The sequence below is a fragment of the Prosopis cineraria genome, unplaced genomic scaffold (genome assembly GCF_029017545.1).
Source record: "Prosopis cineraria cultivar Desert tree isolate PC_DT_omini unplaced genomic scaffold, ASM2901754v1 PC1332, whole genome shotgun sequence".
NCBI classification, from domain to species: domain Eukaryota; kingdom Viridiplantae; phylum Streptophyta; class Magnoliopsida; order Fabales; family Fabaceae; genus Prosopis; species Prosopis cineraria.
Genome location: NW_026556657.1, coordinates 1 through 18,360, shown reverse-complemented (window position 1 = coordinate 18,360; position 18,360 = coordinate 1). Strand labels below are relative to the sequence as shown.

Here is an 18,360-nt window from a genome sequence, read left to right as displayed (position 1 = left end):
GATGTACCTCTCAACAATACACCCCTCGGGCCGACTTCGATTTTTTACATATCCTTTTAATACTTTCAAGTAACGCTCTACTGGGTACATCCATCTCAAATAAGCGGGGCCACACAACTTTATCTCTCTAACTAAGTGAAATGATAAATGAACCATGATGTCGAAGAACGAAGGCGGAAAATACATTTCCAGCTCGCTTAAAATCTTAGCTATTTCATGTTCTAGCTTTGGCAATTTTTCGGGTCAATCACCTTGCTACAAATTGCCTTAAAGAAGAAACAAAATCTAGTAATCGTGGCTCGCACCTTCTTCGGCAAAATGGATCGTATACCAACCGGCAATAAATTTTCCATGATGACATGACAATCATGAGTCTTGAGACCTACTAGTTTGAGGTCTTTCATGGATACGAGGCTACTTACATTTGAAGAATATCCTTCTGGCACTTTAACTTCATGCAAGAATTCACAGAAAGCTAATTTTTCTTTTCTAGACAAGGTGTGAGCTGCTGGAGGTAAAAAAGTGCGTTTTCCCTTCCTCTCTGGTGCCAACTCTTCTCTTAACCCCATGCTAATCAAATCCATCCTTGCATTAATTCCATCTTTACTCTTTCCTGAAATGTGGAGTAATGTGCCAACAAGACTATCGCAGACATTCTTTTCGATGTGCATTGCATCCAGGAAATGCCTAACATCTAGGGTCTTCCAGTATGGTAGCTCAAAGAATATGGACTTCTTTTTCCAACCATTCTTAACAATCTTACTTGCAAATGGTTTTCCAAATTCAATATTTAAATCTTTGACCTTTTCAAAAAGCTGCTCACCAGTTAATGGCATGGGAACTCTACCCTTCTCCGGGTGGCCATTAAAGGCCTTCTTTAGTCGTCGGTAATGATGTGTTTGCGGCAAAAATCGTCGATGACCAATAAAGACATTCTTCCTACAATGTTCCAACCGCACTGAACATGTGTGCTCCTCACATACTGGACATGCATCTCGTCCTTTGATACTGTATCCTGATAAATTGCCATAGGCAGAAAGTCATTTATGGTGCCAAACAACATTGCTCGCAGGATGAAATGTTCTTCTCTATACCCATCATAAACTTCCACACCTGTCTCCCACAAAATCTTCAGATCTTCAATCAGAGGAGCTAAGTACACATCTATATCATTTCCTGGTTGTCGAGGCCCAGAAATCAACAATGACAGCATCATAAATTTGCGCTTCATGCACAATGCTGGAGCGAGATTGTAGATCATCAAAATAACCGGCCATGTACTATGAGTACTACTTTGCATGCCATGTGGGTTCATTCCGTCAGTGGCTAGTGCAAGGCGTAAGTTTCTATCTTCAACCCCAAACTCAGGGTATATAAGATCAAACTTTTTCCATTGAGGAGAATCTGCAGGGTGCCGTAGCTTGCCATCCTTAATTCTCTCATCAGCATGCCATGTTAAGTGTTTAGCATCTTCTGCAATGCTATATAGGCGTCTAAATCTTGGTATGATTGGAAAATACCACAATGCCTTCGCTGGGCTACATCCATTTCTTTTGTACCGTGATGCATCACATTTTGGACACTTATCTAAGGTTGAATACTCTTTCTGAAAGAGGACACAATCATTTGGACATGCATGTATCTTCTCATAGCTCATCCCAATAGAACAGAGCACTTTTTTAGCTTCGTAAGTATTAGGTGGAAGCTCGTTGTACTCAGGTAACATTTCATATAAGAGTTCAAGCAAATCCGTGAAACTCTTATCGCTCCATCCATTCGCTGCTTTTAGGTTGTATAGTTTCAAAATAACTGATAGTTTTGTGAATTTTTTACAACCGGGGTATAATGGTTTATCAGCATCACTCTTCAATCTCTCAAACATCTCAGGACAGTCTCTAAGATCCTCTTCAATCACATCAATCATTTCATCAAGACGGTCAACATCATATATCCCACTATCACGATCAAATGTTGAGTAGCTCGCACTATCCCTCCAATCACTTGCATTATTCCTTCTCTCCCCATGCATGGTCCAACAAGTATAAGTTGGATCAATCCCATTACATATTAAATGATCTTTCAATTCTGTTGGCTTTACTCTTTTTCCAAGCAACATTTCAAACAAGGACATATGACTCCACGGGGGTCTTGATCACGACAAAATACAAATTCAATGAATTCATCTACACCATCCCAATATTCTCTAGATAGTCGATTAGCCGACATCCACTTACGATCCATGTCACTAATATGATTACCAAAATTCAATAAACAAAAGACTTAAATTTCTATAAAAAAAATTCAACAGTATCTTCCTTAAAAGAATAATCTCTCAAATGATCAAACAATCAAATTTCACAACACAATATATCTAAACTAAATAAATCAATTCATCCAAATAAAAATTTAGTACCATAATGTATCTAAATTCTGTCAATCAATTGTAATTTAATTAATAACAATAATCTCCCATAAAAGTATATTTCATAAATAAAATAAAAATGTTCAAGTAGTTTCCTCAAATTTAATCAAATTATCAACTACAAATACTCCATAATTTTAATATAAATAACTTCAATTCATATATTTTCTATAATATTTATTATTAAAAAAATATTTAAAATTTATTCTCAAATATATATAAATTAATTATTAAAAAAAATACCTTCAAAGTGTAGTCTTCACGGCAGCAGCAACGTCGATTCCTCTGCTGTACAGCAGCGACGCACAGCGGCAACGGAGGTCTTCACGGCGTCCCTTCCTCCGGTGTACAGCAGCAGCACAGATCTACAACAGCAATACAGATCTGAAACAGAGATGCAAATCTGGAACAGCAAACAGCAGACAGCAAACAGCAAACAGCAGAATAGATGGATGGTGATCTGCAACAGCAATACAGATCTGGAACAGAGATGCAGATCTGGAACAGCAGAACAGATGGAGGCGTAGCAACGGCGACGCAGAGACCAGGCAGCGACGGTGTGACAGCGGTGACGCAGAGACCAGACAGCGACGCGATGCAGAGATCGGACAGCGACGGCAACGCGGAGACGGATGGTGACGGCGACGCAGGGGAGGACGGAGACGGCGGCGGCGGCGGCGACGCAGGGGAGGACGGCTACAGCGACGACAATGCGGCACAGAAACAAAGAGAGAGGCGCGACACAAAGAAGGAATGAGAGGCAACAAAAGAGAGAGAGGTATAAAAGAAACTAAATGGAGAAAAGAAAACTGACGGATGTATATAGGAGGGGGAAGATTCTTCCAGAGCGCTCATTATGGAGCGCTCCGGAAGAGCTTGTTCCGGAGCGCTCTTCGTTGAGCGCTCCGGAAGACTTATCTCTTTGGGAGCGCTCTACGAAGAGCGCTCCGGAAGAGCGCATCTTCCGAAGCACTCTTCGTAGAGCGCTCCGGAAGGTTTTCTTCGAGAGCTATCTTCCGGAGCGCTTAAGTACGAGCGCTCCCGAAGGTATTTTTAAATTTTTTATCATATATATATATATATATATATTAATTAGGTGCGTTATCTTATTGTGAAGCCTGACATACAAGAGCGCTTATTTAGAAAAGCGCTCCGGTAAATTCCGCATTCACATTTTGGGGCGCTTTTTAAATAAGCGCTCCTAAATACCCGCTCCTAAAGATATATTCTGTAGTAGTGACTGTTGCCTATTCAATTTAAGAAACGGTTTTCAAACACTGTTTGATGGACCCCATGACACGGATGACATGACGTTAATGACAATGAAGCTTGAGGATGGTAATCATAAGCATAGTGGCATGAAAGGAGCCCAAGGTAAGGAACAAGGAGCCTAACACTTTCAGTCTAACGTGTCTAAATACCCTTTATAATATATTGGAGGTCCAATGACAAGAGTTCAAACTAAAGTCGTGAAGCAAGCTTTGTTTAGTCTTGGGCAAGAAGTCCAAGAACTTGGAGAGCACTAGGGCACTCTTTTCAAGCCTAAAGGTGAGCCTCTAAGCATGTACAATGTATTTAAGATCTAAACCCACGAAAAGTTAAGCCCAAGATGTGTAAACCCTAACCCAATACAAAGAAAACTATAAGTGGAGCCTTTTGCAAGTAAGGAGGCATAAAACTCTAATGAAGAGGTCAAGGATGGTGTGATTTTGAATCATTTATGATGCCTTGATTGTCTCCTTAATTGTTTTCTATTTTAGTGGTCATTTGACTTAACTCCCTTTCTTAAGGAGCAAGACTAGTCATAATTTTTATTTTAGGTCTAATCAAAGATTAGGATTAATTATATTATTTTTAATTTTTAAATTTTGTAATCCCATAATTTTTGGATCACATTTCCTAAATCATGTGACTGAATATTTATTTTATTTTCTTTCTCCTTTTAGTATTAGGAAATTAGGATTTTAATTTTAAAAAATAGTCTTCTCTATGAGCTTATATATATTAGGCATGCTACCTCTTGTAAACGGAAGAGAAGTTGAATAAAATTATTTATTTTAAAGTTTATAACTTTTGTGTACCTTAGTATTTTGTGGTGGCATCCCGTAGGAAAAACAGACGTGATCAAAAGTGTAATCAACTCTTGTGGTGTTTTCGAAGGTTTCTAAAGGTAAGTACTCTAGAGGATCTTATCCTTGATCATTATCCCATTGTTTATTTTATTTTTTTATTTTCATCATAAATTTCATCCCTTTCTTTTTGTTCTTGTGTTTTTATTGTGTTTTAATGTTATGTCCCTAAACTAGTACAATTTTGCTTCCTATTAAATATTTGTTATTTAAAGTATGTATCAATATCAACATTAAAAAATGTTGCTTATACTCACATCAAACAACACTTTTAGAATTGTTACAATCAAAACTGTTATCTAAAGTAAAAAACAAATGTTGTAGTGATGTATTTTTCTTGCGGGTGGTTTCATGCAAATTGGATGCCTCTTCGTTGACATTAATTAAAAGAGAAAAATAAATATGATGCCCAATTCTTAATTCTATACAACCCATGGGAGTACGGGACGACTATGATAATTCAATATGCCATGAGCCATCTGTGAAATGATTGGCTTACCCAACACCACTTCTAAAAAAGCACGAAGCTAACATGTTGAATGTCGAAGAATAAGTCGATAAGAGGAATTAATGAAAATAGTGAATATTAGTGATTGCCAAACATCACAGCGACAGTTTGTTAGGATGGCATGGCATGCGTTGCTCTCTATTTTTTTTTATAATATAAAATTTAGATGAGTCAGGTTCAAGAGCTTACCAGAGATAAGGCATACATCCAAAAAATTCACTAGCAACAAGATTTGATTTAAAAATCTTCAGATTATAAATCAAATCCTTATCAATTAAGCAAATATTTGTTGATTGCATTGTCTCCTATGATACACCATTGTTAGTTAGCCAGCGAGATGGATTATGGACTACAGTAATGTAATCCTACTCTTGCTCTCTTGAACATTATATCTTGAGCCCATGACTAGAGCTGTGCAAATAAGTTGTAGGCCAGTCCACGAGTTAGCCTGCACAGGTTAGCACATTAGCAGGTTGGGTTGGACCAACCTGCCAAAATAAACAGGCTAAAAAGATCCAACCCGACCTGCACATTGATGAGCTAGCGAGCTTGCGGGCCAGCTCACAAAATGAGATTTTATTTTTTAAAATTATTTAAAAATTATAATCAACATATTATATATATAGATAACGATTTTTCTCATATTATTTTTTAAAATAAAATTTGAATATAAATCTAAACTATTTTTATCAACAAATTTATATTTATAATTTCAATCAATAGATTTTATGAGATTAACAAATAATATATATTCAAAATATTTCTATAAAAATTAATAAATAATTAATTTACAAACTATAATAAAAATTTCATTTGCAAATTGTAAGAAAGATTTACATCATTTTTTAAATGTAAAAAACATGATTGTAACTCATAAATTATAAATTTAAAAAATATAGTTATTATTATAAATTTATAAGAAGGTATATTATGATTGAAAAAATAAATTATTTTTTTAAAAAGATAGACTAACTCGCGGGCCAGCTCGTTTAGCCTCTGAGCTAACCTGTTTTAACCCGTCATTAGCTCAACTCATTTTAAAAAATGAGCTAATTTTTTTAACCTAACACATTAAAATTTGCGGGTTGAACAAGCTAGTTTGCAGGTTCAACCTATTTTTCCAACTCTACCCATGGCCCATCCAACACATGGCTCTATTTCATATATCCAGGGGATCTCATTCTCTTGATCTCTCCATTTTCCCCCATTTTAACCTTTCCCCCCGACAAATCCTGTTGATGTAATTAATTTATTTGATAAAATGTAATTGAAAATCTAAAAATATATCCAAACAATTCTTTTTAAAAAAATTAATGCGGTCAAGTCAACCACTTTTAGTTTTCTTCCGTGCACTAGCTACTTTCCACCGATTCACCAGTTCCATACAGACATATCCAATGGTGTCATTGGTTTGAGGAGCATATAAATTCCTTCTTGATTTATGCGCATCGTGCTCGTGTATGGGTCATGTTAATTTTCTCCGTGTCATTCCAGTTCTATTGACGTGAATTACAGTGTTTCTGGCTTAAAATACGAGGCATTTGAGAAAAGACAAGAGCCTTACACGGCTGAGTTTGCTACATTGTCGGAACACCTCTGCTGCTCTTTTAGCTTTTGAACATGCTCTTCTAGACCCCTTTTTTTTTTTTGGGTCAACTCTTTTAAATCTTTGAGTCTTTCACATACAAGAGACATTTTAACCGTGTATCATGTGTAACCCAATAAAAAGATATTTGAATTTAATAGATTTTTATTATTAGAGGAAACAGATATGTTAGAAACCAAAAAAAGAAAAAAAAATAGAGAGAGAGAGAAAGAAGCAGATAACAACACAAAGAAGAAGCCTGTATAAAAGACACCAGACCTGAAAGACAGGCCAAAGGACACCAAACGTTATCATCACTGTCGCCGAAAGAGCTCTTGTGGGTGTCACCCCTACCTTGTGAGGGCAGGATAGGATAAGAGGAGCAGGAGAGAGTCTTCCCTCTAAGGGTGGGGGTTTATAATGAAAAAAATATCAATTAAATATTATTGAAGCAAATTTATAGGAAAAAAAGATTAAAAGATTTTGAGTCATCATTGTAGGATTGGAAGATTGAAATAAAAATAAGTTTGAATGTGAAATAACCATAACACCCTTTGCCTGTTTTTTTTGAAAAAAAAAAGTTACCTTACTATATCAGTGTTGATCACTAAACCATTGTTGGAGGCCTTGCTAGCGACAAGGTCGTTGGAACCCCTACCATCAACAATTAGTCACTGAAACTTTAACACTGGTGATAATTTTCTTCAATGATCGGTAAAGGTGGCCAATGTGGGTTTTATTACATGACCCATTAGCCACCTAAAAAGCTTGGTGCTTGTTTAATCATATACTTCTTTCGTTTAAAAATGTAAGGTATTTTTTGAGGAATTGGATGTTCAAAAATATAAGGCACTTTTATTCTTTCGAGATATAATCATTGACATTTTTCCAAAAATGTTTTCTATTAATAATAACTTTATATTTATTATAAGGTGTTTAATAGGGGTAAATATGAAAAAATAGGGTTAGTTAGAAAGTAGGTAACTAATTAATTAGGGGATGAAATTCAGTTAGAAATGCTTTATATTTATATTTTTTAATGAAGGGAGTATATTGCAAAAAAAAATATATATATATATAGTACCCCAAGCTATTAATTCAAGTTTTCACAAGTGTTAGTCCTTCACGAATAAGTATCAATTTTGATTTTAATAACAACTAATTCAAAATTAGCAATAACATATTCGAGCTTTAATAAGTTAAAAAAGCTGATAGGAGATACTATTGCAAGAACTTTTTATATTAGTTATTTTTAACTGCTTAAGTTGGTTATTAGAGAGAAGTTAAAAAAAAGTGATGTGAAAAGTTAACTTTTTACGTTGATTATGTGATTGAGGTAAAAAAAAAACTTGCAACGTCAATTAAATAAATCACCAATGTTGTAAGTGCATTTTAAAAGAAATTTTTTCTCTCTTTATTTTTAAAACCTCCTAAAAATATATAATTAATACAAGATTACTAGAAATGTTATTAACTAAATCAACTCAACAATCTAAATACTCAAACTTATATATACAATATTAAAAGACTTCAATTTAATAGAAATGACTGATCTAATATAAGGTTTTATTTAATTTTCAATAATTTTGGTAGAGTGTCTTCTCATTTTTAACACCTCCCAAAAATATATAATTAATCCAACATCAATAGAAAATTTAACTAAATCAAGCCAACAATCTAAATACTCAAATATAAAAATGTTCAATTAAATCAACTTTTATGAAATATAAATTTGAGAATTAAAGTAAAGATGTAAAGGCACAAATTTATCTATTAAAATATTTAACTATAAAAATATTCAATTAAATTAACTAATAACAATACCAATACGCTATGTAAATTAAGAAAAATAAATAAAAATAAAGATTATGATAGAAGAGTTAGCAAAATCTCTTCAATAAAAGAGAAAGATGAAAGAAGATGAGCAACATCCATACTTGCAAGTTGAAATAGCAGGGAGGATGCCAGGAGTGGAAGAGCCATGCATTGATGGCCATCAACGGACCACCTACAATAGCCCACGTACCACCTACAACCATGAGAGTGGAAGAGGAAGGAATAGTACTTCAACAACTATAAGGGAAATAAACAAATGGAGGAAAAACGTTTACTCTTTTAATTGTGTTAAAACTGGAAGAGAAATTGAAGATGCATAGTATAGAACCCAAATGACAATAGCAATAGTGAAGGGCAATAAGGCTATTACAAATAGTGATTGATAGGCTTAAGACAATGGAGGAAGGAGAAAAGTAAAAGTTTTAAGTGAGAAAGGAAGAATAAGATAGGAGAGGAAGGTTGCATCAAAGATTTAAAAAATAAAAAGATGAATCTTGAAGAGTCGCGTACATTGAGATATCACGTTAGTTTTGAAAAAAGCTGACGTGGTATCTATATTTCACATTGATTATTTTGAAACTAACATAAAAAAAGAAGAATTTTTTTAAAAAGAGTTTTTCATGGTTGTTTTTTAAAAAGTTGACATAGAAAACTTTTTTTACATCAGTTTTTTGGTAAAGGACCTTTCAAAAAATTATGAAATTGCCACCATCTTTTGTGTACATCTCCTTTCTGTAAAAACCAATGTAAATTAGTGATGCAAAAAAATATTTTTGTAATAGTATGCGCTTAATTAAGCAAGTTTTAGTCTCTTAATAATAAATATTTATTTAGGTTTTGACAACAATTCATTTAAAATTAATAACAATTTATTTGGACTTTAACAATTTTAAAAACTAACAACACAAGTCTGATGGAATGTGTAAGATCTCCAAATTCTAACATAGTTGAACTAATTATATCAAAATTTGTGGAGATAATCTTCTTTGCAAAACAGGATCGTAAATTTTTACCTTAAGTGGGAATTAAAAATTAGTGATGGGAATCAAATGCACCCCTACTGTTGAGGTAAAGCCTTCCTCAAGCATGTACATTTTTGATGTTCTTTCAAACATTTAGAAACAAGGGAGTGAAACTCACTTTCAATTGCGACAGTAGAGATAGAGACACGCAATGTAGTCTAAAGGTGAAAAGGATGAGCAACGCCACACAAGCCTATAGTGATGTGGAGCCGACGAAAAGAAGATTAAAGGAGCAGGTCGCACGATTGAGAAGAAGATTGAAGGAGGAGGGGGGTCGAGGAGCTCGCACTTGTGAAAAGAGAATGAAAATGCATGATCGTGAATTCTAAATTTTTGTTGGGTATACCAGATCGGTTTCTGCTAAGCCTGGTTTAATGAAATATGAAAAATTCATTCTCTTGTATTTTTCATTTAAAAATTATAAAAAAAGTTATTTTATATTTTAAATTTTAATTGTTGTACTGATTTCCTGGATCGAATTTCTATATACCCAATCTAGATCATATTAAAAAAATATTTTTTAAGAATATTTTGCTTGAAGATCCATAACAGTTTTGCCAAAACTAATCTAGAAGATCATAAAATTTTTCTTATTTTTAATATAAAAAATGAAAAAGTCTTTATATCTTTGTAATTTTTATTATTTTGAAAACTTTGATTTAATATATTATAATATGTATTTAATTTTTGATTTATCAAAATTTTAGATGAGGCTTTTTAAAACTGATGTGAAACTAATTATGATTTAAATTGACCGTATAAACAACCGATCTAAAATGTCCTAAAAATATTCAAATAATTGCAAAAATGTAGCCGCTCTCACATTTTAGATTGGTTATTTTAGAACTGATTAAAAAAGAAATGCTAAATATCTTTCTCCCACTGGTAAAATATTAAAGCTTTTTTGATAAAATAATAATATAAAAATGAAAAATCATCACTCTAAAAATATATAAGTCCTTTTAATTAATTAAGAGAGAGGGTGAGATGAAAAATTAGAGCATTTGACCGAAGGTGTCTGAGAAGATAAATGTCACACCTTAATATTAAAGATATAATTGATGTGAAATATGAGATGAATTCATATTTTATGAGTCTTGATTAACAAAAAATTAAGCCAAAGTATTGATACATGTAAGTTATAGACAACAATAAAGTTCATAAAATTTTAAATGTTTTATAAAAATTTTGATAAAATCTCCTCTATAATTTGGACCTCTCAAAATTTTTATAATAACAAAATCTGTCAACCAAACTAGTAAGGAAACTATCTCCCTTTCAACAATTTACATAATACAAAATAAGATTAGGACTTAATTATAGTGTACGTGGAGCACTAACTTATAATTTATCAAATACATCACAAAGTTTCACAAAGAAATAATCACCATGTACTTCCTCTTTCAAAAAAATAATAGGATACCTCAATGATCTACAGGAGGTACAGGGCCAAGTACGATATCTGAGATCAAAAAAATTTCTAATGAGTAGCATCCCAGTCAAAATTATAAATAAAAATTATGAAGATAATAACTAATAAACTTAATTTAAAATGACTTAATGAAATAATAAAACATATACTTAAGCTAACAATAAATAACTTATTTTCTCAATAATATAATTATAAAATTAAACAAACACTATCAGAATTGCATAAGTGTTTTAAAAATGGGGACAACTCATAAAATATAAACACTTTCAATAACAATGCAATTCAATAAGATGCTTTCAGAAGATTAATGTATAAATGATAAATTTTCATTTAAATTTAGGAGAGCTTCATCACAATAAATTATAAGCGTAGACATATAATCCACAGGGGTAAATAACTAATTAAGTATAGACATATAATTCATGAGAATAAATAACTAACAAGCACAGCTTAAAGCAAAGAAATAATCAAGCAGCACGATTAGAAGCCACGAAACAAGTACAGGCAAGAAGCCTACAAAACAAGCGTGACACAATACTTACAAACATTCATTCCTCCATTCCACGTGCATTGGCCTGTACACGGGGTTAGTACCTCCTACAAGTATCCTGCTAATTAGGTGTATTATGGTACATCAAGGGCTAATGAAATTATTGTTAATATTTAACATTCTGAACTCAGTCTCCCTCATTAAAAACAAGCTTGTGTGGAGCAAAAAAAAAATAATTTTAAAATTTTTAACTTTCATTGTCTATTGTCCAAATTTATTAGCATTCGCTCCATACATGAATTATTATAATAAAAATTTTATATATTCATGTAGAATTACATAATTAAACTGCTTATGAGAAATAATATAATTTGTCGTATATCTGTTTCAATCATTGCTCATCAACAATATAAATTATTAGTAAAGCAATTATTATAAAAAATTGAATTGAAAAGAATATTAATACAATTTATAAGGGAATAATATTAAAATTCAAATAAAGAAATTGTTACAAACATATTACTAAAAATTTATTCAACTCACCTGAAAGTTTTTAAAAATTTGAAGGTTCGTTCACTTTAAATTCTCACCTTAATTCTAATTGTGCCATTAATTTACTAACAAAATAAATCATAATTCTAAAATCACTTATAAAGAAATTCTGGAAGCACTTAGTGACATCACATTCAATCCAAACAACATTGAAGATAATACTCTAACTAATTATGTTTCAAGCATATTTGAATTAGTTAAATCATTTGATAAATTTTAATTTATCCTCATACTTTTTTATGACTCATTCTCAATCATAAATTATATCATTCTTATATTTCCTTTAAACTATAAAATACTATAGAAGCCTCCTATGAAATCCTCTCTCTTATTTTAGTATTTTAAAATTCCAATGTATAACTCAAATCAACTTACATATATTCCTCCGATTTTATAACATGAAAACTTAACAATATTTAATCCATCATATTCTTCTTTCACACCTTTGTACGATCATCTTGAGTGCATCAAGTTTAGTTCACTACAAATATCTAACAATTTAATCAATTTTCAACATTAAGTCTATCACCACATTCAGCTTAATCATCAAAATAAATAATGCATAACATCAACCAATCAATAATTAAATCTCCCAAACTGACAGCATCGAAGAAGGATAAAAGTAGATTTTTTTTTTCTTTACTACAAAAGAGAATAATTCCAGCTTACAACTATCACTCCCACGTCGCCCTTGGCCGAGGAGGAAGGAAAGGTGAAAATCAAGCACTCACGTGATGCTAACAGTTGACGAGGAAGGGTAAACGGAAACTAAACGCAGGCATGGTACCATCAGCCATTAAACAGAAAGAAAAAACAAATAACAGCGAACCAAGGAGAGAAATACCGGCAACTTGAACTCTTCCAGCTATAGAAATGCGACGACAAGAGGAGAAGTTGAAGACCACTCACCTCACGTTGACACAGAGCAGAAAACGATGACAGGGGAACGGAATTCCAGCGACCCAACCCCACCGTAGCTGACGAACATGGGTGAAAAGAAGGGCGACGGATGAACCAGCAATAGCAAAGAAACACAAGTCAACGGCGAGCAAAAGAACTTGACGAGGAGAGCTAGAGAGGTGACCGATGATGAAGAACCAGAGAAATGCGGCGGTCGAGAAAAGAAGACTCAAGTGCTCTGTTTTAACGTCAACATTCGAATAAAATGGAAAGATTCTGAATAAAAAATAAATTGGAAAAATTACGAAAGAAGACTCAAAATTTGTTGGGAAAATTTTAAAATAATATCCCATCAGATTTTTATTATTGACATTATACTATTTTTATAAATAAAATGTAAGGATACTTTAGTACTTTCTCAATATAAAAAAAATAAACTAACATTTAATTTAAGTAAGATTTGAACACTAGATCTTTATATAAATAATCAGTACAAAATTCATCAAGCCAATACTTCTCATATACTATAACTAAAATAATTAAATAAAACATCAATACTAAAAGAAAAATAATTAAATTTATTTTTTTATTATTTATACTTTTTTCATTTTTTAGGTCATTACAATAAACTAATTTTAAAGACATGCATAAATTACTGAATAATTTGTTTATTTTATTAATTTCGGTCACACCCAGGCGTTTAACCCTTAGACTGTCACGTATACCTGCCATCATCTCATTTTTACTATCATAGCTAGTTTTTCATTCCATCCTTATTTCCTTTGCCCCATGCATGTTTAACTCACAATCTTAATTAATTAGCTCTTAATTAACTACCACACTTAGCTCGTATAATTAATCATCTCCAACCACGGGAACACTCTGCAACACCGTCTCCACTGTTACTCCTGGCCCAAACCCTAACAACACTCAGCGACTTCTTCCTCATCTCGTCCAGTATGAACAGTGCCGATGCACTGATCACATTTCCGTACTCACTCAAAACATGTCTCGTCGTTTCCAGCTTCTCCTTTTCCAGCCCTAGCTTCATCTCCACACAAAACTTTGCCTATCAATTTGCAGGTGCAGCTCCTTATTTGGTCTGTTTGTAACATGCATTGTCATTTCCAAAAATTTGCAACTCCATACCCCAAATTTGCAACTTCCAATTAAAGAATTTGCGACATTTTTTCTTTTTTCTTTATTTAGAAACTCAAAACTTAATCATTAAATTTTATAAGAAGCATGTCATTACTTGTTCATTTTCAGGGATTTGTAACTTGTTTTCCGCCTTTTATTTAAGAACACAAAGCTTAATTATTAAACTTTAAAAGTTTATCAACAAATAATTATTGAACTTTAAAAGAAGCAAATCATTCTTTGCTCGCATAAAAAAATGTGCAACTATGTATCCGGAATTTGTAACTCTGAATTAAAATTTTACAGCTGATTTCCTATTTTTATTCAGGAAGACAAAGCTTAATCACCAAACTTTAAAAGAAGCTCTCAAATTTGCAACTTCATTCTAAAGTTTTTCCTGTTTTTATTTAAGAACACAAAACTTGACCACTTCTCCTATGAGAGAGAAGATTAATTTTGCAACTTAATGTTCCTTAATTTCCAAGTAGTGTTCCCATTTTTAATCCAGGGATTAAAAGTTTAACACATAAGTTTAATATGAGAAATGACATAATCAATTACAACTGCTACTCTTATTAGATTTGTAACTAACTGCTCCTTTGTTTGCAAGTAACGTTCCTATTTTTGATTTGAAATGAATAATTTGACAGAAGTTTAAGATAAATGATTTGGTCAATTTCAAGGCTTTGCAACTACTACTCTAATTTGCAACTTAAATTTGTTTAATTTGCAAGTAGTGTTCCCATTTTTAATTTGGAATAAAAAATTTAACATTCCTGAGAAATTATTTAGTCCATTGCAACAGTTACTCATTGGTTTGCAACTAAAAGCTACTTAGTTTGCAAATAAAGTTCCTATTCTTAATTTGAATAAAAATTTTAACATCGAAATTTAAGATGAAAAATGACTTGACCAGTTTCAAAAATTTACAACAGCTATTCCTTGATTTGCAACTAAAAGCTCTCAAGCTTGTAAGTTCTTATTTTTGATTCACAAAAAGCATTTCCTTTTCTTTTATATTTACAATGCATGCTACACATTTAGAAAGCACATATCTTCAAGTTGCAAATTCAAAGCGAGTAGCTTCTTTTTTTTTGATATCGGTCCTTAAGCTAGTTCATTGGCATCAGGCCAAGTGCTGCTATTTCTTTCGAAGAACCTCCACTTCATTAGTATAGAGGATTGAAGCCCTGACAGGCCTAGCTAGTGCACGCTGAATGGCAGAAGAGGTGCCGCATCCATCAATTGTGACAACAAAGGATGAGAGGGTGTAAAAGGCGATTGTAAATAGGACGTAGCATCGAGAAGACGTCAGAGATAAGGGAAAATAAAGGCACACTATGTTTTCAAAAGGGATTCGGGTTCGAGGGATGAGTTTTTGGGGGAACATCAGAACAGTCACGCACGATTAGAATTTCTTATAAGGGTAATTTAGTATTTTTTGCTTTTTAATTTTGATCACTTAAAGGACCATGAGATTTATGTGAAGTTTTAGAATCACTTGGACTTCTCTTAAATAAATTGCTTCCTTTAAAAACTTTGTTGTAATTCTCTTGAAAATATTTGAATTCGATGTATTGTTTTTTATTAGAGAAAACATAAATATTAGAAACAAAAAAAAATTAAACAGATAACAACACAGCCTAAAAGAAAAGAACTAGATTTGATAATTCGAATGGTTTGAATTTATTAGGATCTAGTTTAAATTATCTTATCATTTTAAAAAATTACATATATTCAAACTTAGTCCTAACTTTTTTCAGTCAAATTTAAGTTGGTTTGTTAGAGTTGACCAAATTATTTACTCTGTATATATATATATATTAGGTTAATAATTTTAACAATTGAGCTTATTTATATCAGATTTAAAATATATTTTTTCTCTTAAAAGAGCACATATTCATAACTCGATTTTTAACTATTTTTCCCAAGCGAATTTGGGGTGGCCGAATTACGGCTGTACAAAGAAGGCCTTATAAAAGACGACCTCAATGACAAACGCCAAAGGGGACTTTAACGTTATCGTAACTGCTGCCAAAAAGAGCCCTTGTGGGACCCACCCCACCTTGTGAGGGCAGGACAGGAGGAGCCAGAGAGTCTCCCCTCCAGGGGTGAGGGTATTGGTGTAGACTTTGGAGAACCACCCAGAAGCAACCAATTGGGTTGATTAATATTTTGAGTGATTTCCCATTTGGCCTTTCTAGAGCCGTTTTAATTATTATCCACCGAAAATTATTTGAGTTTGACAGATTGATTCATGGTTTAATTTGTCCCTTGTGTTTTTTTTTTTGGCCGAATTTGTCCCTTGTGTTAGATTACAGAGGATCTGTCCTCTTCATATCATTAAAAAGATCTCGCAGCAATAATTTTCTAATTAAAAAGGTTGAATATCATGAAGCACTCATTCTTTTTAAAAAGTTACACAAATCTGATACGTGTATTTCATGATACGCGTATTATATATTCTAATATTTATATTATATTTTTTTATCAAAATCTTTCTATAATACTTAAAATTTGAACAAAAACTTATGTATATTCATGCACATGCCCAACGATAATTTTGAAATACTTATTATGTATTCATGTACTCATCTTAAAATTTTGACAATTACCATACTATGCTATACTGTATCGGATCCAATACATTTATTCATATAGCTGGTCCTCAGGTCACTTAAGTCTCTAGATTTAAAAAAAAAAAAAATACGCGAATCATTGAGTATTTCATCTCATGACGCTGCTTCCTTAATTTGGAGTACAGTATAGTAAACCTTGAGTTTAAAAATTAAAGCTGGTAAAGAAAGTTTAAATATTAAAGCTTTTTTGATAAAATAGTAATATAAAAATGAAAACTTATCACTCCTAAAATAAATGTTTTAATTTTAAAAGAGAAGGTTGGATAAAAAAGGGAGTTAAGAAAGGTGTCTCTGAGAAGATAAAATAATTTTAAAGACATGCACATATTACTTAATAATTTTACGTTGCAAAAAGAAAAAGAAATATTCACCAACACTTGCCCCATGCATGTGTAACTCACACTCTTAACTTAGCTCTTAATTAAGTACCACACTTAGCTCGTAATTAATCATCTCTAACCACAGGAACACTATGCAACACCACCGTCTCCACTGTTATCCTGGCCCAAACCCTAACAACGCTCCCTATTCAAATCCTTCTCCGGTGGTGGCCTTACCTTCCCTTAGCGACTTCTTCCTCATCTCGTCCAGTATGAACAGTATCGACGCATTGATTACGTTTCCGAACTTACTCAAAACGTGTCTCGTCATTTCTAGCTTCTCTTTTTCCAACCCTAGCTTCATCTCCACTTCATCCAGAATGGCCCGTCCGCCTGGGTGCACGATCCAAAAAATGGAGTTCCAGTTGTCCTTGATGTTGCCCATGGGCCTCAAAGCTTCCTCCAAGCTCTCCTTGATATTCTTCGAGATGATGCTCGGCACATCTTTCATCAAGTGGATCATGAGACTAGCCTCCTGAAGGTGTGGACCTACGGCTCCGTCAGAGTCCGGCAGGATGCTCCGTGGGAGGATCAGGGTTTGCACCCACGATAACCGCAGCCACATCGTCTCCAAACAGGGCTTGACCCACGAGAGATTCAAGGTGGGTATCACTGGGCCCTTGAAAAGTGACAACATTGATCTCAGAGCAAATAACGAGAGCACGCGCACCCTTATTATTCTCAGCCAAGTCCTTAGAAAGATGGAGGCCGGTGCCACCGCGAAGCAGCCCTGCTGGTATATCATGAGACGCTTGACGGAGGGTCGGAGGCCGAGAAGCTTGGTGAGTTGGTAGTCGGCGCCTGGCATGTCAACGTTGGAGGAGGTACAGAAGACAAGGTGGGTGATCTTAGACTTGGGTTGTCCCCATTCTTGGATAGCCTTGACTGTAGCTTCTTTTCCGAGCTTAGGCACTCCACCGCCATTACATCTTGGCACACATCAAGCAAAGGTGCCTTGTAAGTGCACACGTTTGGATTCTTCTTCAAAAACTCTTTGGTCAGGTGCATGTAACGCTTCTTGATCATAGATTTTTCACTTGAACAAATGAAAACAGTGTGCGTGCGGTGTGTGTGTAAATATATATATTCATGAAATCAAATGAAATGGTAGCTGGGAAGAGTAAAGTAAAATAAAGAAGTACAGATGCGCTTGAATTTTTGTTTGAGGTTGGTGAGGTGGTCACTGTTGGTGATGCGGAAGTAGAAGTTAGGGAAATCATCTTGGTTGACGCAGTTGCTAGGAGTGGCAATTCCCAGGGCTAATATGGTGGCCGGACTATGGCACCGGTGAGTAGTAGTGGAGTCGTCGACACCGACCATGTTTG

The 18,360-nt window shown here is 33.5% G+C and overlaps 1 pseudogene; it reads right to left on the bottom strand.

Moving 5' to 3' along the window:
* Positions 1 to 17,180: 17,180 nt before the first annotated feature.
* LOC129299865 (chalcone synthase-like) lies at positions 17,181 to 18,311 on the bottom strand (annotated as a pseudogene).
* Between the last annotated feature and the right edge of the window lie 49 nt (positions 18,312 to 18,360).